This window comes from Euphorbia lathyris, chromosome 1, assembly GCF_963576675.1.
Source record: "Euphorbia lathyris chromosome 1, ddEupLath1.1, whole genome shotgun sequence".
Taxonomy (NCBI): domain Eukaryota; kingdom Viridiplantae; phylum Streptophyta; class Magnoliopsida; order Malpighiales; family Euphorbiaceae; genus Euphorbia; species Euphorbia lathyris.
This window is the reverse complement of record NC_088910.1, coordinates 84673673-84698926: the sequence shown is the minus strand read 5'-3', so window position 1 is coordinate 84698926 and position 25254 is coordinate 84673673.

Genomic DNA, 25254 nt, shown 5'->3' with positions numbered 1-25254 from the left:
TGTTAGGGATAAAATTGTTCTTAGTTGTTAACGTAAAGGGTAAAATTACTCCTAACTATAAACGTTAGGGATATTTTTGCATCATATCCTAAGATTTTTGGAAAATGAAAGCTTAAAAACACTCTGTTATTGGGTCAGAAAAACTGAATTTTTTACAACTTTCAAGGCTCAAAACTATGAGATTACAAACTGATTTTGGGTAAGCAAAAAGTGAGTATTGAAGATGGTTATGTGGACTAATTTTAGAGCTAAAGAAACTGAATTCGGAGTAGTATAAGACAAGTAAAGAATTAGACCAAATAGGCTGTTTGGAACAGTTTGTTCAAGAAACAGAAACTTAGGCTAAGTGATGATTTGAGATTAGAACAAAGGAAGCACGGAAATAGCTATTAAAAAGGACCTAAAAGGGCAGACATTTGGTTTGATTAAAGAGTGTTTGTGCATATGTTAATTGATTCGTTTGATCGTTTGATTGATTGGGTTGATTGGGCTTGTAAAAGGAGGACAATGCTTTCTATTTATAAGAAAAATGTGCCTAGTGGGCAAGAAAATCAACTCCATTAACTCAAATCTCCCTAACAATTAGCTAGATTCACTCTTTACTAACTTAATTAATATTATTATTTCAAAAAAAAAACTTAATTAATATTATGCTATGTCTCTAGGAGAAAAACATGGACATCAATGAGCGATGAGTTGCTGGGCTTAGAGCCCCCATCAGACCAAAATGTGTGGAGAGTGGCTGCACAAATGCCTTGAAAATAGCTGAACTCGTATTACCTTGTGTATTTTTTGCTCCAACTTCAAAAAATAATATCTTCATTAGTAATCGGTTGGAGCTCCGCGACTAGTTCTTGGAAATCTTGAGATGTTTAGTTTCAGAATTCTATGATCTCAAGCCAAGATTATAGTGTTTGATGCCTCTAAAAAATTGCCAAAGTGACGGACAACACTTAGCTAAAAAGTATGAATTATATTCCACTTTGTAACTTCTTTTCTTTTTATTATTTTTATGTGTGTTTTTATATATATCAATTTTATTTTTATTTTGTGGATAAAACCATAGGATAATAATTACCATATGCTTTTAATATGTATAAATTAAATTTTAGAACCACCCCTAATAATTCTCCCCCTCTTTTTGTGGAATTGAACATTGAGGATGAAAAATTGCACAAATTTTTTTATTTATTAATCTCATGTGTGACTAATTAGGTTCTTACTGCTACTAGCCGTATACAGTTATTGACAACTAATTTAAACAAATTAAATTTAACTAAGTGTATTACAAAATGAGTTCATGGACTGTAAATAGCAGAGTCGTAAACATTCCCCTAATGCGATAAAAAGTTAGGTTGATACTGACGTTTACCTTTCCATATTAGGTCCAATATAAATCGATCATTCATCAACTATATTTGTAAACGAATACGTAACTATGAAATATGTCAAGTTACATATAATAAGATGTTTATTTTACTTGTCCAGGTAGAATCAACTCTGAATAGATATGTTAAGTGAAATCTCAATTTCTACTCTTAACCCTATTACATTGCAATATTTCAAGTTAATTCTCCATAAGAGCATGAATATATCTCATATCTATCAATAGTGATGAATGCTCAATCTAACATTAACTATCTCGCAATTACTTTATGCGATACCTAACGCATGCTCACACACACCCCAGAAACCCTCCTGTTATGGATCGTGTTTAAACAGAGTCAAAGCATCACAATCCATAATCCAGAATCATCAATTAATGTTTGTTTGAGTCTGAGGATTACTTATACCTACTAATACCTTTGAGACGAAACATGTGACACTAGATAAATCCATCCATCATGTTATCTCAAGTCGAGTCCCCAATCCTAATGAACCCCTTCATCGGATCCATGCAACTGCCTAGATATTTGAATATCTAAAACTTGTGAGACGAGCTCTCTATTCACAACAGAAAACATTGTTACATGCAAATCTAAACAACATTATGTTAATCCTTAAACATATTATTTGACTTCAGGTATCTTTAAGTTTATTGACTTATTATAAAGTATACTCGCACTTCATGCTTGTATGAACACTTTATGATTACTTAAATAAACTTGAGATTTCCTTTTATTTAACTTATTTAGTTGTGATAAAAGATTAATACGTTTATATAGTTAAACATACTATATCTCATAAAACAAATGATAAAAGAACAATTCATTTACAATTAGTTTATATATGTTGGGCGAATTCCGCAAGTGCACGGGTTCGCTTGTAGTAATAAAAAGATATCGACCCACAGAGAACGTCTGATAATTTGATTGAAAATTATTGTTTTGATTAAATTCGTTTTCTCGAGGTTTATAGTAAATCGTTAATGGTTTAAAAGGTTTCTGATTCTAATTTTGGTTATAGTTAAGATTACAATCTATAGAAATTATGTTTAGATTAAAGTAATATTCAAGGCTTATTCACACTAAGCAAGAAAACAACTTATAACTTTGATCTGTTTAGAAATATATAACAAATTATCAATTAATTCAATTTAATAGGTTTTGAACTGTAGTCAATCTTTCCTTTCGTCCTAAGACTGAAAATCTTAATCAAATTCGGAATCTAAACCGACTATTCGGTACTCCCGCAATGATCAAATATAAACCCGAATTTGCTTAAGTGTTCAACAAAGTTTTCATGGAAAATATCAAGATTTTTTATAAATACTTTGCAAGTAACACCAATTAGATTTATTTAAAGAATATTGTTGGATCCAACTTTAACAGTAAAAATGGAATTGTATTGAAAAAATATTTTATTAGTTTGAATTGAAACATCACAAGCTAACAGAGAAGAAGAAGCTTGGATAGGAATTTAACTAATTGAGTTCCGGGCTGTCAATCTTTTCCTCAACTTCGTAGGTTTGTCAGACCCTGGGGCGCCTCCTACACTGGTTCCTCTCGCTGAATCCTCGGAATAGAACCTACTCGGTCACTACCAAAGCGTAAACTTGTCTTCGAACAAAACTCTAATGTAAACTATAAAATCTATACATTGTGTCTATAACTATTTGTGTTTGAACAATAGTTGAACAACAATTAATCAACTATTGAACAAAAACTTAACAACATTGAATTCCGAATTCTTCATCTATTTATAATATTACAAGAGGTGTGCTTGAAGGGACGTATTCGTTGGTGAAGAGTCGCCTCTATCCGGATGAAAGGATGCGTCGTTTGAAAATTAAAACATGTAAAATGTGCCTTATCTTCTAGCTGTTTCTGTAGAGATTTTAGGAATATCTGTCGCGTCTTTGGAGTAAGGGAGAGAGTGGCTGAACTTCGCGTTTTTGGAGCTTCAGAACGCGTGTCGCGATCGAGATTATGGGAATCTCGGCCGTGACAGAGACTCTCTCTGTCTTCCTTAATTTGTTCGCTGAATCTCTGACGCAGCTTCTGAATCTCGAACGCATCTTTCAGTGAAAACACGATTTCTTACTCGTTTTTGCTCCATTTTAGCTCCTATTTGGATTTTTCCAAATAATTAACACCTTGCACATAAGTAACAAATACCAACGTAAAATCTTAACAAAATAATATAATTAATATATATTTTACATGAAATTGAATACATTTATGCATGCTAATTTAGGTATATTTTGGGCTTATCAATATCCTAAAACAATTGGCTATAGAACATAAAACCCCAACCTATAGGAGAAGATGGAGTGAGGAAGGAGGATGCTAGGGTTTTGACTAGGTAAGGAGCATAGAGAAATACGAGAGAAGAGAGGATATGCGGAATACCATAAACTTTATTTTCTTTTAATGTTTTTTTATAATTTATATTTGTTAAAAAATTTTTTTTGAAGGAAATCCGCTGATAAAATAATATTGTTTGTCAGTGAGTGGATCGATGGACACAAATCCATCGGTGATAAGACGATATTATATAAGCATATGATATCATGGCCGAAAAATATTATCCAACGATAATCTATCGGTGATCACCGATGGATATTAATCTGTTGGTATAACGAGTTTTCTTATAGTGAATTAATGGATATTTTCATTCTAGTAAGTTTTCAATAATTTGATATTTATTTACTAAAAAGGTTTTTAATATGTTTAAATTGGAAAATTAATTAGGGGATTAATAAAATAGTTATAAAATAAAAGTTAAAGTTTGAAAGTGCAATAAAATTATTGAGAAAAGAATGGCAATCCCTGCAAATGTATCCTAACCTTTGAGGCTGCAGACAATCAAAAGACACAAAGATTCAAAGAAAAAGCATATTTCTCCCCTTTTTCAGCCTTTATCCTACCAATTAAATTCCCATCTTCACTGATTTTCTGGAACTCACATTTTTATAACTCAGCAGTGAAAAAAAAAGGACACAAAATAAAATCCGAATAATTGAAATCTATTGTGGACCCATTTTCTCATGAATTGAAACCAATTGCCAATATAATTAAATAAAAAAGAAAGCATGCATGTTCTTTTATGTTTGCCACTTTAATTTAAACACAAGTTTCTTGGTCTAGGAATCAATGTCTACTACTATCTTAATTTAATTATTTAATCATCTTGTTTCTCTCATTATTTAATATAGTTATTCTTATCTAAACAGATAGAAAACTAGAATCAGTGTGTGTCTGGTTCCAATTTTCGAAAGTATTTTTTTGAATTTAATTCTAAACAGCAGATAAAAAAGTGTATGATAAAATTGCAAACAACTGCTTTTAACATAAAAATCAATTAATATCTATTAAATTTAATACATTACAGTATTTGTTTCCTGAACTTGTCCAAAAAATTTATATTGGCCTTCTAAACTTTTAAAGTTTTTCAATAGCCACTGAACTTGCATAAAATATTCAGTTAGTCCCTAAACTTGCGTGAAATGTAATCAATTAATCACTCGGTTGTATAAAAAAGTAAATTAAATGCAAAAGATATGTTGCACGCATCTTAAAAAAAGTAAAATGATCAAAGTTAGGGTATGCGATTGTAATATAAAAGAATAAAAAGTTTTATAGTTGAACAAGTAAGAGCATTTCCAACAACCTCTTAAATTAAGTTAAAATTTGAGGAGAGAGAATGAAAAATGAGCTCCAACCGCCTCTTAGTGGCTCCTCAAATCACTAAGAGCCTCTACATCCTCTATTAGTGTCTCTTAATTCAATTTTTATTAATAATTTTTTTTATTAAGGAGTCACTCTCTCCACACTATTGGTAAATATAACAACAATTAATAATTTTAATGATAAAATATTAAATAAGGAGTGAATATAAGGAGTATTATTGGAGATGAAATGTCTTAGTCACTCTTAAATCACTAAGAGTCAATTATTTATATTATTTTTAGAGAGTGAACTAAGAGTCTCTTGGAGATGCTCTAAGAATTTCTTTTTTAATATGTTTTAATCTATTTAGTGAATTATGTAAGGGATAAGGTGCAAAAATGCCCCTATGGTTGACAATGAGGAACAATAATACTCTTAATGTCAAAAATGGTACAATTAAGGACTTAACATTGATAATGTGCTGCAATTTTAGTCAACACTAACTAACAGACTGTTTTCTTCCTCTCCATATCATCAAAATTCAGCTTCATCAATTTTATCTCAATCAAAACATAAAAACTCAAATCCTCAAATCAATGTAGAAACCCCTTAAGAGTAGCTTTAATGCTTCCTCTTTCAACTCATTCCATCTTTTTTGCTTTCTTAAATAAACAATTTCAGATCTTAGCTTCCTCACCAATAAAACATACCGGAAAGCGGCATAATTGTGTTACAAACTCATTCCAAAGTCTACTACGAACTACTTGCAGCTCACCGTTCACAGATTTCTGTAATAAACCTTCTTAAAATCTCGGAACCAAGTTCTTTCACATTTTCAAATCGATGTTCACTGATTTCATAATTGTAAAAGGAATGGTGAAAATACCAGAAACATATTGACGGAGGTCATTTTTTGAACAGATCGGAGTCAACTGTATAAAGGATGAACAGAATCAAAGTGACATCAAATGAAAATCAAGTGAATCAAATTTGAGGTTGAAATATACAGGTCACTTGAAATCAATGTAAATTAGGAGCATTGAGTTAGGGATTTCGATTTGGGGCATTTTGAGTTTGAATGAGATGAAGGTATGAAGTTATGTAAATTAGGAGCATTGGGTTAGGGATTTCGATTTGGGGCATTTTGAGTTTGAATGAGATGAAGGTATGAAGTTGGATTTTGATGAGATGGAAGACCTGCAGTTGCAGAAAACGGAAAGATTAACTGAGTGTAGACATCTCTTAGTTTTGTCTAAAATTGCACCACATTATCAACGTTAGGCCCTTAATTGTACCATTTTTTACGTTAAGGATATTATTGCTCCTCGCTGTCAACCATAGGGACATTTTTGCACCTTATCCTATTATGTAATAACATTCTAAGACACATGCAACACATCTTCCGCATTTAACTTAGTTTTTTACAACCGAGTGATTAATTGGTTACATTTTATGCAAATTCACGAGACTAACTGAACATTTTATATAAATTCAAGAGGCTATCGGAGCACTTTAAAATTGAGAGGACCAATCAAATTTTTTAGACAAAACCAGGCGCTATCTATTACCTATCAGAACTAGCATCAAATAAAATCATGTGAAGTAAACGAGTCTTATAGTGTAGCTTCAAGTTCTTGGACTATGTGATATTTTTTTATATATATAAAAAGACAATGTGATAAAATTTAAAAAAGCTAAAATAGTACAATAGAAAAAGCTATAATTATTATGAAGTTGGAGGAATTGGGAGGATTTTTCAAGGAAGAGCCAGTCTAATTCATATGGTCAACTGTTCATGATTCTTTGAGTTTGGTTTGTTGGTATACTTAGTGGGAGGCATGCCCATGTATATATAGTTGGATATTCATTTATATATATTATGTTTCTTTAATCATAAAATAAAGCCCAATATTATCAAAATTATATATTTCCTAGTATTCCATTTTGTTTATGTAATATGTTTCAAAGTAAATATTTACTCTAAACCAATTTATGAAATGGTCAATTTCGCATTAATTAATAAATATAGCTCAAATAATATACTTTTTATGATTTATCAGATTATTCTATTCATATCATAGCTCATTAATCTTTCAATTAATATATATAAAAACTATTGTTACATGAACAGAAAAAATGCAAATTTATCGAACATAGTAATAAGATGAGTCGTGAACGAAGTCGCTCTCTTTAAGAAATTCGCAGAATTGCTTTCAGATAGTGCAATCAATCTTATAATCCGGTCGCTTCCAGGATAAAACAATCCACTAAAAAAATACGAGTTCGTACTGCGCAATAGACTCGGTAAAAAATACACTCAAGAATTTTGCTCAGTTTCATTATCAAAGAAAAAAAAGAATTTGAAAGAGTAAGCCGAAAAATTGCAGTACTGAAGAATACGAAAACCAAAGCTATTTATAGCTGAAAAAAAAGATGTGTGAGATACTAGTTTAGTGGATAAAAAACGAGATAGTGGTGAACAGTTTAGACTAAGTCTGATAGACCAAATCAACTTAATAAAAATAGTTGTTGAGAAAATATATTGTTAGTGTCCACACCAACTTGGTCCGGTCGGACTGCGGCAACACGTGTTTGTAATAGTCAAGCATTATGTAAGTTCTCACCATTTCATAAAAACGGGATACCTCTTAAAACACACCTAAAAATATTAGGATCTCTTTGTATATTGCACTTTCAAATAACATTTAGACAATGTAAGACTTACATTGCCTTTTTATCCCTTTCGGGGTAAAAAATTTAAGGCTTTTTTAATAAATTTCAATTTTGAACCTAACAGAAACTAAATAAATATATTTCTAATTAAAAAGAAGAATTAGAATATAATTTAGTATACATGCGTAAATTGTGGAGTGGTGGAGCATATTTTGGTTGACAAACTTTTCAAAATATACTAATATTTCTGGCAATACAATGAATTTAGCAAGTTATTTGGGTTTCTGTTTACTGATTTCTTTTCTCCATATGTATATACAATGAAACTTATCAAGTAATTTTTTTTATAACACCCATATAAATGATGTCACCAACTATCAGCAGGAGATAAATGCATAGAAAGACGGAAACGAAGACTCCACAATATTTGATGGTGCCCGGAACTATGACCTCAGTTTCTTTAGAGATAGTACGAGTAGTAGATATAGATGATGCATCTCCCTCCACTTCCCTGGAAGAGGCGAGATCTATTTTGGCCACCCACATATATTGATCTATCAATATTAGCATAACTAGCTATTTCAATGCATTGGTCTATTACGTTTTCTTTTTGCTTTTCAATTTTTAACACCATAGAAAATGCCTTGTTTACACGACTAGACAATGGATCAAGTAATAAGATCTCGTCGATAACATATTCATACCCTTCATTCAGTCCACTTAATAACAGCATAAGCTTATCCTCATCATCAATATCCCCGATTCTTTTAAATGCATTACAAACACAGTCTTTGGCCACTCCACACTAACATTCACGCAATGGACAAAACAAATACATTTGATCCCAAAGCTTCTTAAGAGTAGTGAAATAAGCACAAATTGAAAGATTACCTTGCACTGCTCTGCTTAATTGCCTTTTGATCTTGAATAACATTGGTGAATTATTCTCACCAAATCTTTTCAAGATCAATCTAGAAAGCTTTCGCAGATGTGGAAAACAAAAAAGACTCAGTAAAATCTTTTTGAATTGAATTCAAGATCCAAGCAATTATCAGACAATCTCCCTTTATCCATTCTTGATAATCTGGTGTTGTCTTTTGTGGTGGATCTGACTTAATAAACTTCAATTTCTTCTTAATGATCAATGCTCTCTTCATCATATGATTCCAGGTAAAGTAATTCTGATTGGGTAGCAGTGTGCTTACAAGAATCGCTCATGGATTTCCATTATTAGAACAATTTACTGTATGAGTTTTGGAAGATCAAGTTATTTATTGTTGATATGATGATCTTCATTGTTAGTGCGATTTCGATTCATTCTGATTTCTGAACTGAATCTAAAATTTATGGGTTGTGTTCTAAAAGGTAGGGTAAAGAGGACAACATGAGGTTAAGAGATCCTGACTAGGTTGACACCCCCGAGAGAGGCTATTTATTAGGCTTTGTATTTACATTGTGTCAATGTGTCCATTGAGATTAATTCTTTAATAGTTGTTAATAGTGTCAATTCGATAGTACCCGATTAGTCTGAGTTTGGGTTAATTGTACAGGATTGTCGAACTATTATGAGAAACAAACACGATTTCAAAGTGTTATGTGTCGAGACTAGCAAACCGAGGGGCTCATATCATTGCACGTCATGCTCTATCAAACGCTAGTGATTTTTCTTCTTTTTCTGCTCCGATTTGATTGCAGAAAACTCTTTGCCTTGATTGGCTATTTAATTGATTGATTCTTTTTTTTTTAAAGTTTAACTTATCATGTAAATATGAATTTAATGAGAAAAAAGAAATTGAATTCGAATTTGTCACAAAAAAAAAATCAGTTTCGTACTTTTTAAACTGGTAAGTACTCCCAAATGCCCTTAGCCCTTACCGAGCCAACCCATCTCCATTTATTTTCTAGATTTGCCCCAAAATCGGGCTCTGAGCCTGGTTAAAAAATATTCCCAACGTAGGGCTCATTTAACTGGGTTCGAAACCGGAAGACAAGCTTCCAGTTTCAAATTGCAAAGAAACCGGAAGCTTGTCTTCCGGTTTCATTATTATTATTTTTTTTTTGGTAAGAAGGTAAGAAAAAAAAACAAACAAACAAAAACCTAACCCGGGATCAGTCTAGGAAGACTGACCCCAATCCTATCCTCAAGAAGAGAAGGTAACAGAAAAGAAGGAGGAACGGAAAGGGTAGAAACACCTAACATCCACCCATGCCCAGTAGCTGCCAAGCGATCCGCCACGCGGTTTTGCTCCCTATAAATATGGGAGAAGGTAAGAGAATTGAAGGCAGGACGAAGCCTCAAGATGGCTTTAATGAGATTCTGACTCTTAAGACAAACAGCCTGTCTATCCGAAATCCTGTTGATAGCCTCCAAATTGTCAGACTCCACCGAAAGTCTTTTAACACCCATGCGAATGGCGAGTTTAATGCCAGACAAGATCCCCCAGAGCTCTGCAGTAAAGGAGGAGCCCGTACCTAAGTTATGGGTAAACCCAGCCAGCTAGGCGCCACCAGCATCCCGAAGAACTCCACCAGCAGCAATTCTGCCATTACTAAGGCAGGAGCCATCCGTATTCAACTTGACAACCCCTTCCCTGGGCTTCCTCCAACCAACTAACTGGACCTCTTTAACCGGGGAGGGGTGAACCAGGGGCTCCAGTTTCATTATTTAATATGTATATGTATATATATATATATATATATATATATTTATTTTTAAATACAAAAATAGAAACCGGAAGCCTATCTTCCAGTTTCTATTAATATATATATTTTTAAAAGCTTTGAAGAGTCTACCTCTGCCTCTTCAAAAAATTTAAAATAAAATTTCAAAAAAGTCTCTCTACATTTTTAAACTTTTAATTTAACTTCAACCTTTAACTATTTATTTTTAAACTCATTAATTAAATATTCTCTTGCCAAATTAGTTAGTAATAAATATCTAATTCAGTTAAAAATGTTTTATTCTTTTAAGTATAAGTTTGAAATTATATTTTTGACAGTTTAAATTACGGTTTTTACGGCTTCTTTATAGTTAAATTGCAGTTTAAATTATGGGTTTTACCCTTTGAAATTATAAATTTAACCATAATGTTTCCAAACAAGAACAATTTTAGCTTTGTGTTTTTGAAAACTGTAAAAAATAGTTTGACTGTTATTCAACTGTCACATCGAATCTTCGAAACGAATTTGACTGTAAAAAAAAGTTTGTCACGTATAAGTTAATCACAATTTTTTTTTGTCAAAATGTCTAAATTTTTTACTATGTTATTAATATAGTTACAAATAATTAACCAAAAACGTATGAAATTACTTCAATTTATCCACAAAACTTGTTTGAAATGTTCGAAGTGACAATTAAATAACAGTTAAACCATTTTAAACTGTAATTTAAATGTTCGAAGTGCAAAAACCATATTTTAAACTGTAATGTGACTACAAAGAAACTGTAAAAACCGTAATTTAAACTATCAAAAATTTAATTTCAAACTCATACTTAAAAGAATAAAACAGTTTAACCGAATTAGATGTTTATTACTAACTAATTTGGCAAGAAAATGTTTAATGTTCGAAGTCCAAAAACCATATTTTAAACTGTAATGTGACTACAAAGAAACTGTAAAAACCGTAAATTAAACTATCAAAAATTTAATTTCAAACTCATACTTAAAAGAATAAAACAGTTTAACCGAATTAGATGTTTATTACTAACTAATTTGGCAAGAAAATGTTTAATTAATGAGTTTAAAAGTAAATAGTTAAAGCACTACAAACACAAAAAAAATAGTATTTCTCAACACTTTAATAGCATCACTTTAATAAAGTGTAGCTACAAAATAGTCTATTTTAATTTAAGAATTATTTTGGGCTAAATTTTTATGGAGCCCAACCCACAATCTCGTAACCTTAACAGTCCAATTCCATATCATCTCTCACTAACCCTTCTTCTTCCCCTTTCCGCCCACTTCTATTCTTCCCTCTTCTCCTAAAACTTCATCCTTCTCTTTTCCTTCTTTCAACTTCGACAGACGCTCTTTTTTGTTTTGCAGTTCTCTCTCTGTTTTCTAATTCGCCCAGCTTCAGGTACATTTCTTATTTGATTTAGGTTTCTAGAAAGACGATCAATATGGCCTATGATTGATTTTTTTTCTTTGGGGATAAAAAATTATGGAGCCGGTCAGTTATGTCTTTCGTTAAAGAATCAGTAGGTTTTATTCACTTCTACATAGTTTGTTAACTTCATGATTCAATTTTAGTTTATGTTGCTTAGTCTAAAATCTAATGGAGACTTTGATTGAATAGTTTTATTGTTCTTTTAATTTGGAATGGATTTGATTTTTTTTATTTACGTTGTCTTGATCTTAAGTTTATTTTACAATTTTAAAATCCGGATTGAATTATTCACCATTATTTGATGGCTTTAGTACTAGTAAGTTAATGAACTACTATATGCAATTGGTGTTAATATCGGAACATGCCTCTCTGACATGCCACATCCGACTCAAGTAGTATCCCCTTTGAAAGCCCGGCAGATCAGGCACGTCCACCTACACAATGCTGACTGTGGCATGATAGTTGCACTTGCTAATTCCGGCATCCAGGTCATGGTTTCTGTCCCCTATGAACAACTACTAGGAATTGCTCAATCCAATGCTACTGCCGCTGTAGGTGTCGCGGCCTCGCCCGGAAGATCCGGGGGTGGACACTGTTGACGACGGATACTGTGATTGGCGCTGAAAGCAACCAATCATGGAATCAAGCTGCTCGGCAAGGCCGGAGCTCGGAGTATTGAAGACTCGCCACCCACGAATGGGAAATGAACACTGATCCCTTGCGGGAGACCAGTGAGGGTTCGGGAAATTTGGGTACGAGCCGAGAAGGCTAGCTCCTTTCCGGAAAAAGGCTACTAGGCACCCCGACATCGTCCGGTTCTGAACCACCGGCCTCCTACTTAACATGTTAGGCGCTAACGGACTAATCGCATATCTCTTTAAGTTTAAAATTCATTTGAAACCTTTTCTTTCTCGTTTTGAAAACCGTTTTAAGCATATATTATGGAAAGCCATTTTAGTAAAGAATCACCCATTTGCACAAATTTAGAGTACGTAGAAGAAGGAGGGAGGTAGAAGAATTGATTAATTACAATATATGAATATCTTTCTAAGTTATACACATCAAATCTAAATTAGTATCTCTCCCTAAAAACGTGTTTATTTACATGGTTCGTGCCTTAATTGCCGTTGGAACGATTTAGGCGCGTTTCAAAACCCCGTTGATTTACTTGTTTTTCACACTAATCGCCGTTGGAACGACTCGAGTACTTGAAAACGTGAAATAAGAAAATTTAATAAAAAAACGTGATTAAGCATACAAATCGGTTATTTTATACAAAATCATTTTGAAAGGCAAATCAAGTTAAAAACCTCTTTTATTTACATTGGGAAAAAACTTTTGGAAAAAAACTTTAATTAAGGAAACCTTTTTATTTACATGTTCGCCTAGTCCACCGTTGGAATGGACTAAGGTTTTAAAATGTGAGATTTTTGGAATTCGTTTGAAGATAAAAAAATAAGAAATCAAAACTTTTAATTATATTTGAAAATATTTAAAAATGCTGTTGATTAGGAGAAACCAAATTAAAACTTCCTTACTTATTATCTCATTTCCCTTTTTGACTTAATCCATTAATATCCCGAACCACTAAAATGCAACCATAAAGTCACCATGTCAACCCAAAAATCATTTATCCTAGAATATCTAAGTATATATATATACACATACCCAAAGGATGGAAAATACTTAGTAAACATATACATATACGTATAAGGAAAATAACTATTATACCCACACGTCCTAAACGATTAAAATAGAGTAAAAAAACTATATATATATATATATAATGAGATTAAAAGTACCAAATAATACCCTAATATACCCATATCTATATATTCACCCTTTAAACCCATTAAAACACACTCTAAAATTAATAAATAACAGGTATTGCTAAATACCGCCTTTAATGTCCGGTTCACCGCACTGTTTTGACCATTTTACCCTTGTCATTTTTTTCCCCTAAAACCTTCAAAACTCTCTCTAGTTTTCTCTCCCGAGCACAAATCCCGGATTTGAAAAAAATGGATCAAAGCATTCCCGAAGACAATGAGTTCGAACACGAGGTAATATTACGAGAATTAAAAACGTTATTTAGCTTTTTTTTTATTCGGTTTTTGCCTGGGTGGGTGGCGATTACCACCCGTTCCTTAGGCCGAACGGATGAACTACCCGTTCGGCCTAAGGAACGGGTGGTAATCGCCACCCGCTCCACCCATGGAACGGGTGGTACGCGCCACCCGCTCCACCCATGGAACGGGTGGTACGCGCCACCCGTTCTACCTTTGGAACGGGCAGTACGGGCTGCCCGTTTCCACCTATGGTGAAACGGGTAGCCTGCCCGTTCAGGCCAAAATGGGCAGAAATTGCCCCGAATTAATTTTGAACGGGAGAAATAGCCCCGAAGTATTTTTTTTTTTGTAATTTTAATGTCAATTTTTCATATATTCAGGTACCGATAGAAGATTGGAACCCCGATAACATTGATTATAGTTCGCGTTTCATAACGGATACCGTTTTCCCCTCCAGTCAGGATGCTATTGATTGGGCAAAAAAGATAGCTATTCAGAATGGGTTTGAGCTTGTAATATCTTCGCACAAAAATGGGGGAAAACAGAAGTTGTTGCGCTGTTCACGGGGTGAACGATATAGAGGTGTTGTGAAAAATGATGAAGATCCTGCAATTAGGAAAAGTAAAACTAAAGCGTGCCGCTGTAAATTTCAGATTAAAGCCTATCAACATGCAGACCTTTTGGGATGGGGGATAAAGGCTAAGGCTGGGTTAACTGGAATGCATAACCATACAATGCGTATGTATCCAGAGGGAAGTCGGCAAATGAGCGGACTCAGTATCGCATCTAAACAAATTGTGCGTGATATGTCTTCAGCTCAAGCAAAGCCTTGTGCTATTTTAGCAGCAGTTAAAGAAAAACACCCAGAGGACAACTTAGTAATTAAACACATATATAATTACAGGGACAAAATGAGGAGGGACGCGTTTGAAGGTAGAGACCTGGCTAGTCAATTCTACCATATTGCTGTGGAGAACAAATATGTCAATTACACACAGACTGATTCAGGTGTGATAACGCATGTGTTCATGGCACATCCAGAGTCAGTTGATATGTTTAGGACTTACCACTGGTACATCGGCATTGATTCAACGTACAAAACAAACAAGTACAAAATGCCGTTTGTTGAGATTGTTGGGATGACGCCATGCAATAATAACTTCAAGATAGCGTATGCTATTGTTAAAGACGAGACCAAAAGGAGCTATCGTTGGATTTTGCAAAGGCTGAAGATTTTGCTTGGGGATGATCTGAACCCGACCGTTGTTGTTAGTGACAGGGAGCTTGGGTTATTAAAGCCGATACAAGAAGTTTTTCCACAAGCAGCGCACTTGCTATGCACTTGGCATATAAATAAGGATGTGGAAGATCGTGTGTATAGAATCATTGGAGATAAAGGCCTTGCCTCTAAATTCAAGAATGGTAAATGGAGAACAATATTAGAATCATTAACCATTGAGGAGTACGAGACCAATCTTATGATGATGAAGGAAAAGATGAGTAGGTTCAAAGGAGTTATCTCGTATGTTGAGGAGACGTGGTTGGTGCATAAGGAGAAGTTTGTTGTTGCTTGGACAAAGGAGTTCCTACATTTTGGTAACACAACTACTTGTCGAGTGGAGAGCGAACATGCTAGTCTAAAGCAATGGCTCAATACGGCAACTGGATCCCTTGACACGGTATGGCAGAAGGTTCACAAGCAGATTGAATCACAAGCTTGGCCAAAATTGGGATCGCTATAAATTAGAGGTTCGAGTACTACAGAGTATCAGCGCTTCAAAGAACGATTACCTGCCAGGACGAGCTTGGCCAAGAAATAGAGGAAATGCTCCATGGAACATTTTTCCTGTGGACTATGAGACGAATATTGCAGAGGAGAAAGAGATATACCTTGCAATACAGTCAGGTGTACCAGCGACATCTTCACCCAACATTCAGGTGTACGAAGAAGATAGTGACTAATGTCTTTTTTTTCCGGTTTATGTCGTTGTAATGTATTTTTTCAGTTTATGTCGTTGTAATGTATTTTTACAGTTTATGCCGTTTATGTCGTTCTAATGTATTCTTAAATTTGCAATAATAACAAAACGTACCACAAAAAAAAACAAATTCTGTCATAATAGTACTAAAATATCAATCCACCAAATTCAGTCAAAATAGTACTAAAATACTTCAAAATACAGTCATAACTCACTTGGCCAAATGCCAAGCACCCATAATCTGCTCTAACGACTGCCTATATACAATCGCAGCATCCTCGTCCAGCTGACTCATGTGATCCAACACAGTTTCACCCCAGCCAGATAATCGACTAACCCACTGTAAAAAGTAAGGAACAAAAAACAAGGTTAATATCACTTCACATTTGAGTAAATATCATTTCACATTACCAGTAAAGAAAAACCAAAAATAACTTACAATCTCACTGTTCGAGCGAGTATAAACAGTCGGTCCGGGTGCAACAATCTCCGGAAGTAGACGAGGGTGTGAGTGACGGGTGTACCAATGAATGTACTGATCCTCACAATCTGATGGAGTATGTGCTGGAGTGAATACAGACAGTATAAGGACGGACGACTGGGGAAAAGAGTCCCAAATACCCTGCACCATCACAGCTGGCACCTCTACACGATACTTCAAACTGGTCCACGGGCGAACAACCTTAGAAGGCTGCAATATCGGTCTAGGAATGGTCTGCACATGTCCAAGCTGTCGAAGGCATCGCCCCGGCATGTACGGCTCGATCACATCCCTATACCGTATCCATCCAGAATATAGAGTCCTCGGGGTCTCAGTAATGGCATCAGGGCCATACGGCATCCACATGACCTACAGATGTATAAAATTACATTAACACATACAAGTAATACAAATTTGTTTTAATTGAACAGTATTTATAATTATATAGCAAGTATACCTCATCTGCTGTCAACACATCAAGCCGGGCACGAAATGCTCTCAGCCGCTCATCGCTCTTCTCCATCGATATAGATGGCCACAACGAAGCCCTAGGAAGATCCGGGTCAACTGTAACTGCCTCTCGATGTGGCCTGAAGCAAGGAAAATACTCGTAAATCCAGGACTGGAGCAATGTCATACAACCCGTCATCTGCCCGCAATCTCCTCTGGTAGCAATACCAAGATGACGGTATAGATATGCTAGTGCAGCTGATCCCTAAGAAAGTCCAACGGCTCCAGCCGCCGAGTCCTGCACCTCTAACAGACAAGAAGGTCGGATGCGGTCACCACTCTTGTCTACGAACAAGGTGGAACCGAGCATCAGCCACGTCCAAGCTATAGCCTGGGTCTCAGGAATCCGATCACCTCCACAGTGCTCCATGACGGAAGCGGCTCGTATACCACCAGAAGCATAATGACGGGCATCTAACTGAACCCGAGTCATCCCAAACAAATCCATCACGCACTCCTTAAGCTCATCAACAGTCGCATCAGCAGTCACCATGGCACCATCTACGGGGATGCGCAATATCTCCCACACATCATGCATCAAAATGGTCATCTCGCCAAATGGCATGTGAAATGATGACGTGTCTGGCTGCCACCGCTCTACAAATGCCGTGATCAGAGCAGCATCTATGTGACTATGCATAATACCAGGTAAATGGAACATGCCAGATGACTTGATACGCGACTGAATCATCCTGGAAGAACCACTGTACCATAATCTCAGCTTCGAGCAATACCCTGATCTGGTATGACACCTAAGGACGCCCCTATCCTGACCGGCCCAGATAGCACATGCAATAAGTCCCAAAAAGCTCGGGATCACAGCACCATCAAATGGACCCCCGGGGACGGGGTCCTTCACAACCCAGTCATCCTCTACACTCCTCGATCGCTTGCTGCTACCTGAAATTACAGCAAACGGTTTACATTAAATTTTTGGTATATTTTTCAATAATCACGATTAACACAAATACAAATAAACACATTTTTAAATTTCTCTTACCAGAAGAATATGCTGCGGTAGAAGAAAATCGTCCGTCTCGACCCTTCGTCACGACGCCACGATCTATGGGGATAGTATCAGCACTAGGACGATGCATAGAAGCATCCCCGTCCATGTCTATATCAGCCGCCTCATCCTGTCCCTCAGCACGCTCCGCCTGTGCAGCATGTGCCCTCCGGGCGTCCGCCATGAACCGCTGCTGCTCCGCCCGGTCCCGCCGAGCAGATGCAGTAACAGGACGTGAAGACGTGCGTCTAGGGTCAGATCCCTCCTGATCCTGTAATATTATTTATTTAGTATATTCAATTTAACATAATTTTTTTTATATATGTTCGGGTCTGCCTACGCCCGGTCCGTATAATTTTTTAAAAAAAAAAATCAAAATTTGCCCCTTTTTGGCCTGGGCGGGTGGCTTACACCACCTGCCCTATGGTCCAAACGGGTGCGGCGCACCAGTCGGCCTTAGGGCCGACCAGTGCGTCGCAAACGTTTGGCCCTTAGGCCAAACGGGTGGCGCGTGCGCTCCACCATAAGGTGGAGCGCACGTCTTGTACGCGTTCCACCTTAGGTGGAACGCGTACGACGAGCGATCCACCGCATGGTGGAGCGCGTGCGCCGCGCGTTCCACCTTAGGGTGGAGCGCGTGCGCCGTGCAATCCACCATACGGTGGATCGCTCGTCCCGCACCATCTCCACCTACGGTGGAACGCATAGTTCATGCGTTCCACCGTAGGTGGAGATGGTGCGGGTCGCCCGCCTAGCTGAAATTCTGGGATTTTAATCCCGATTTTCAGCCCGATTACTCACAAATTCGTTAAATTTTTTTATGGAAATACTTACCGTAATACCCATGTATCCTTTGCCGATGCCTCCTCTTCGTGCCATCTCGTTTTAGGTCGGTTTTTTTGATAATGGAAAATAAGTTGAGAGGATTTGGAATTTTCAAAACTTATGTTTGAAATAATGAGAAGGGCAAAAGGGTCAATACAGGGCGGTGAACCGGAATTTAAGGGCGGTATATAGTTGCCCACTAAATAACCCATAACCAATAAAATGCAAAAAATCCCAATCAGTCCCTGCCTCTCTAAAAAATCAGGAAAAAACCCCCCAAAAAAATCAATAACATAGCTAAACCCATACCTACTATTACAAATATAATACCTATATATATACACATAAATTAAATCACACCTATAAGTATAGGTATATATATAAATAATCAAACAGAAATGGCAAAAATCTGGATTAGCCCCTGATTTCGTTTTAAAAACTAAAAATGGTACTAAACTATATTATTACAACATTTAACCCCAAACTACCCAAAATCGGGTCACGGTTTGTAACGGGATCAAGGAAATGAGGTTTTTACTAAATATATTAACTCAAAACATTTTTAAAACAACGGATTTACAACGTTTGAAATGCTGGCAGATTTAGTGACAGAAATTCCGTCACTAATCTGCCATTTGTGACAGAAAACAGCATAATCTCATAAACAATCCCTTTGAAATTCCAGATTTATTGAAACTTATTAGATCTACTCTATTTCATTGTTTTGATCCCCGAACAACCCAAAGCGGGTCATGGCTCGTAATGGGGAATCCTAACGCGAAGTTTTATTCCCAAAAACAATTTAAAAACATTTATAACTAATAGATCTGCGACGTTTTACTCCCGAACTACCCATAAATCGGGTCACGGTTCGTATTGGGATTTTAAAATGAAGTTTTTATTTCAAAATCAAAACCAAATACTTATTCAAATAGTAAACAAAAATTAAGTAAATATTATTGAACAATGAAGAACAATAAAAACACAATAAATGGGTCTAGTTCCTCGGATTGTTACATTTTCATCGATAACAGAGTCCAAATCAAGTCGATTGATTAGTGTTTAGAGTCGGATTTTTGGTGTTTTTTGCTTCGTTCGTGTCTCGCCGAATTTTTCCAGGGTTTCGGGTCCAATTTTCTTCCTCATTGGTGCCTTGGGCTCCATCCTATTTATAGGCATATGGAGCCCAAACTTAGTTTATTTTTTGCTCCAAGCCAACTTGGAGCCAAAGACAAGCTAGATTAGCTTAGGAAATTTCATGGAAATTTCCTTTCCATCATTATTATTTTTATTATTATTTCTTTTAATAAAAACATAATGATGTGCACTTGGCATTCGGCCAAGTGCAACTAAATGCACTTGGCCGAAGCCAAGTGCCATGGGGCTGGGCCTGGGCGGCCCAGCCCCCGTCACGGGCCGTTAGACGGCCCGTGACGAACATAGCGGCCCCCCCGACGCGGCCGCATTTGTATATAAAAATATTTTAAAAAAACCCCTAAAATTAACCAAAATCCAAAAATGATTTTTATCAAAAACGATTTTTGTCAAAACCGATTTTATAAAATTAGCTTTTATAAAATCGATCTTTTTACAAAACTATTTTTTATTGTTCGAATTCTAAAACAAAATCTCTATCGACCCGAGATTTTATTAATAATGAAATACCCCAAACTCGGCGAAACAATTTAAGATTTCATTCGCAGAACTGATTCGCCCGTCATCTCGATTTGATTTCCGAGTTCGATCAAACCGGTCTCCACGTTCCTTCGAACAGCGTTTTTTATGTATTATTTTTATTGACTCATCATTTATTTTAATCGACTGATTTGGATCCCTTTTTATAAATTTTCTTCATCGGTCCTCCGACCCCGGTGTCTACAGTTGCCCCTACTTTTCTATTTTTGACAGTGACGTGTGTGCTTTTTCGAAAACCTCTTTTCGTGAATACAACACATGCAATATGAAACATATTAAAGTAAAAGACACATATAGAGTGGGAGGAGAAATACTTGACCTCCACGTCGTGGGCTTTCAACTTGTCCACAGTCCTTGCATCGGCTGCGAGCGTTGATCTCCCTGCGTGATTCCTTGTCCCCGGTCTCTAAGTCGACCATCCAACCCTAGTCTATACATCAACCACATGTATATAGCTCTTTCTAGCGAACCTAATCTTTACATCGACCGCAGGTATGTAGCTTTTTCCAGCGACCCTAGTCTTTACTTTGACCGCATGTATATAGCTCTTTCTAGCGACCCTAGTCTAAATCGACCGCATGTATATAGCTCTTTCTAGCGACCCTAGTCTTTACATCGACCGCAGGTATATAGCTCTTTCTAGCGACCCTAGTCTTTACATCGACCACATGTATATAGCTCTTTCTAGCGACCCTAGTCTAAATCGACCGCAGGTATATGGCTCTTCCTAGCGACCCTAGTCTAAATCGACCGCAGGAATATAGCTCTTTCTAGCGACCCTAGTCTTTACGTCGACCGCAGGTATATAGCTCTTTCTAGCGACTATGGTCTTTACATCGACCGCATGTATGTAGCTCTTTCTAGCGACCATAGTCTTTACGTCGACCGCATATATATAGCTCTTTCTAGCGACCCTAGTCTTTACCTCGACCGCAGGCGTTCTTTCGTTTTGCATATCTCTAAATCAACCGTTCGACCCTAACCTATACATCGATCACATGCGTTTTTTTTTCATTTTGCATATCTCCAAATCAACCGTTCAACCTTAATCTCTACATCGATCACATGCGTTCTTTGTTGATGATAGCTGGGCTTTATCACCTGTCCGAGAGTTTTTGACCGCAGTCGCTTTGATATTTGGGCTTTATCTCTCGTCCGAGAGTTTTTGACCGGAGTCGCTTCTTTTTACCAGGATCGTCTGAGTTTAACCGGAGTCGATGATGCCGTGTACGGGTGGACAAAAAAACCGAGCAAACCGTTAACCGAACCGGAAACCGGTAATCCGAACCGAAAAAAACGGTTAACCGAACCGGTGGTTTTCATAATGGTTAAAAAAATAGACCGGTACCGATTTCGGTTTCGGTTTCGGTTTCAGTTTCGGATTAGGGTGTTCAAAAACCGCGGTTACCGGTTAACCGAACCGTTTAATAAATATATATTAAAAAAATTAATATATTATATAAGTTATATTATAATATATAATTGCTGTAAACATAAATTAATATAAATATATTATATAAATTATATTATTTTTGTTCAAAATACATCAAAGTTGTACTAACATAGATAAATTAATATAATTAATTGCTGTACTATTATTTTTTGTTAAAATCAGAAAAAGAAAGAAACCCTATATTCTAATCTATTCTTCTCGTTCTTTCCTCTTTTTACTCAGACCACGCCACCTTCGTCTCTCCTCTTCTACGCTCTCCTCCTCACATAGTTGTCCGTCTATCCTCCTCGCACTGCCTTCCGTCTCTCCTCCTCACACCACCGTTCCGATCTCGCACCGTCTCTCCTCTTCACACCGTCGTCCGTCTTTCCTTCTCACGCCGCCATTTCGTTTCGTTTGAATTTTTAAAATTATGCGTATTTTAATATTGTTTAAAAATTTAGGTTTCGGTAAAAATTATGGTTAACCGTTGATTTTTGGCTAACTAGTGAGAATTGGTTAAAAACCGTTAACCAAAAAACCTAACCGAAATTAATGGTTAACCAGTTGTATGGTTAATCGATTGATATGGACCGGTTTTGGTTTGGATGGTTAAAAAACCGTTGATAACGGTTCGATTAATTTTTTTGCCTAATGGACCGATTAACCGAACCGTGCCCACCCTTAATACCGTGGACCGGAGTCCGTAGTGGGGCCTGTGCCCATTGATAATGTTGGAGACCGCAGTCCGTAGCAGAGCATGTGCCCATTGATAATGCCGTAGACCGCAATCCGTAGCGGGGCCAGTGCCCATAGATCGGATTTTAATTTGCCTATCGAAGCCTGCCTAGACTTGCACGAATTTCGTGGAGCTATCCGAGTATTTCTGCGTGCGGCTTGACTTGAGTCACGCCCATCACCTGGTGAGTATTTCTATTGTATAACCTAGTGTAGTGATATGTATGCACATGATTATGAATGAATATATATATATTTTTCTCTTTTTTTTACATTGCTTCCCTCCTATTTTTCTTTACCGGGAGACCTCCATTCTATTAACCGGAGAGTACAGGAGAGCATGGCGATCGGGCGAGAGGAGTCACTACGGGATGATGGCGCTCAGATTGGACGTCGTTATCGGGATATGGAGGATGAGCGCTCCAACTGGGAGGAGCGAGGTCGAGCAGCCGAGGAGAGGAGCCGTGTGGATATAGAGGCCCGACGAGCTGTTGATAAGAGTTTGCGGATTGCGGTGGAGAGCCACCGAGTTTCAGATGAGGGTTGGTGGGCGGCTATGGATGCCCATCGAGTTGCCTAGGAGGCCTTAGCTGAGGAGCAAGCTACTTACTTCAGAGATTTTGATCCGCTAGGGCACTTTTGGGATCTCGGATTTCCTCCGCATTGATATGACTGCCATTGTTTTGCCTTGTATCATCTCGATGTATAACTTGTATATATGGAAAGGAGTGGATATCGGTGTAGGCTTTTTATCTCGTAGTTAGAGAAAGGGAATGTATAACTCATGATTTATAATACAATGCATTCAGTCGATTATAACTATTCCAATCATTCTCTTCAAATATATTCATGCCTTTATTTATTTACAAACAAGAGAAATACTTAGCCAATTATACATTATTTTTGTAATTGCTCAAGAGATAACTACCGTTACCAGGACCCGCCTTTTTCGGTTTTTAGATCCCATCGATTTTTCAACTCTTCTTTTATTATCCTGGAATTTTCAAATGAGCGCCCTCTCGGGTTTTCACTCATTGGGATTCCCTTATTGTTGCATAGATCACCCTTTGCTGGTTTTCAACCTATCGGGAATTTTTATTTTTTATTTTATTTTTTTTACGAAAAGTATTTCTTAAGCCGATCCAGGTTGGTAGGTTCGGAGAACTCAATGCCATCCATCGTGGTTAGTTTCACCGCCCCTTTGCTTAGCATCTTCTTTACGAGAAACGGTCATTCCTAGTTTGGCCTAAACTTGCCCCTAGGGTCAGTGTGCATCATTCGAATCTGCTTCAGCACCATGTCCCCTTCTTTAATAGGACTAACCTTAACCTTTTTGTTGAAGGCTCGGGCCATCCTCCTTTGATATAGCTGAACATGGTAAAGGGCCTCCATCCTTTTCTCGTCCACCAATGCCAATTGCTCATATCGCTTCTTCACCCATTCAGCTTCAGGAATCTCTGCTTCTACCGCGATTCTCAGCGACCACTTCTCAATCTCAATCGACAATACTGCTTCCGGCCCATACACTAAGGAGAACGGTGTTGCCCCAGTAGATGTTCTAGCGGTCCTGCGATAGGCCCACAAAGCAAGTGGAAGCTGCTTGTTCCAATTCCGGTGCGACTCCACCATCTTTACGAGAATCCTCTTAAGGTTCTTATTAGCCGCCTCCACTACCCCATTAGCTTGCGGACGGTATAAGGAAGACCTGTGATGCTCAATACCATATTCCTGAAAGAAACTTTTTACTTCCCCCTGAAACTGAACCCCATTATCCGTGATCATGTGGTGAGGCACCCCGAACCTGGTGATTATATGCTTTTCAATCTGCTTCGATCCCAGCTTGCTAAACGATTATGCCTCTACCCACTTGGTGAAGTAATCAATGGCAACTGCGATGAACTTGTGTCCATTTGACGCATTAGGCCTCACTTCGCCGATGATATCAATGCCCCAAGCTGCAAACGGCCAAATGGGTGCCAACACGTGCAGTTCCATAGCTGGCAGGTGATTATAATCCCAGTGGATTTGACAATCGTGGCATTTCTTCGCATATTCATTGCAATCTCTTTCCATGGTGAGCCAATAGAAGCCTTGCCTTACGATTTTCTTTGCTAACACTGCTCCTCCCATATGGGCTCCACAAATTTCCGAGTGCACTGACTCCATCGCTTCATGGGCTTCTCCCTTGTCTAAACATCTCAATTGTAATCCATCAGCGTGCCATTTGTAGAGCAAGTCATTGTGGATGACGAACTGCTGGGCTAACCTTCTGATCAAGGCCTGATCCCTAAGCGTTGATTCTGCCGGATAAGTTCCATTTTTCATGCGGTTCACGATATCGAAGTACCAAGGCTTCTCATCCACTCCTAACAACATCACATCTTCGTAGCATGGTTTGTGAGACCTCCTCAACACCAGAGGCTTTGAGGCAAGGTTCCAAGAATTATCCCATACTGACACCAAAGTGGCCAATGCATCTGCCGCTTGGTTCTGCACTCGAGGAATATGATAAAAACGGCATTCCTTGAACCTCTGTGCCAACCCTCCTAGTTGGTCTAAGTACGGGCGCAACCTTTCTTCTCTTACTTCCCAATTTCCCTGGTGTAGACACCGAGTCGGAGGACATGTGACGAAAACCTAAAAACAAGACGGTTGAAGCAATTGATTCCGGAAGTTTTGAAAAAC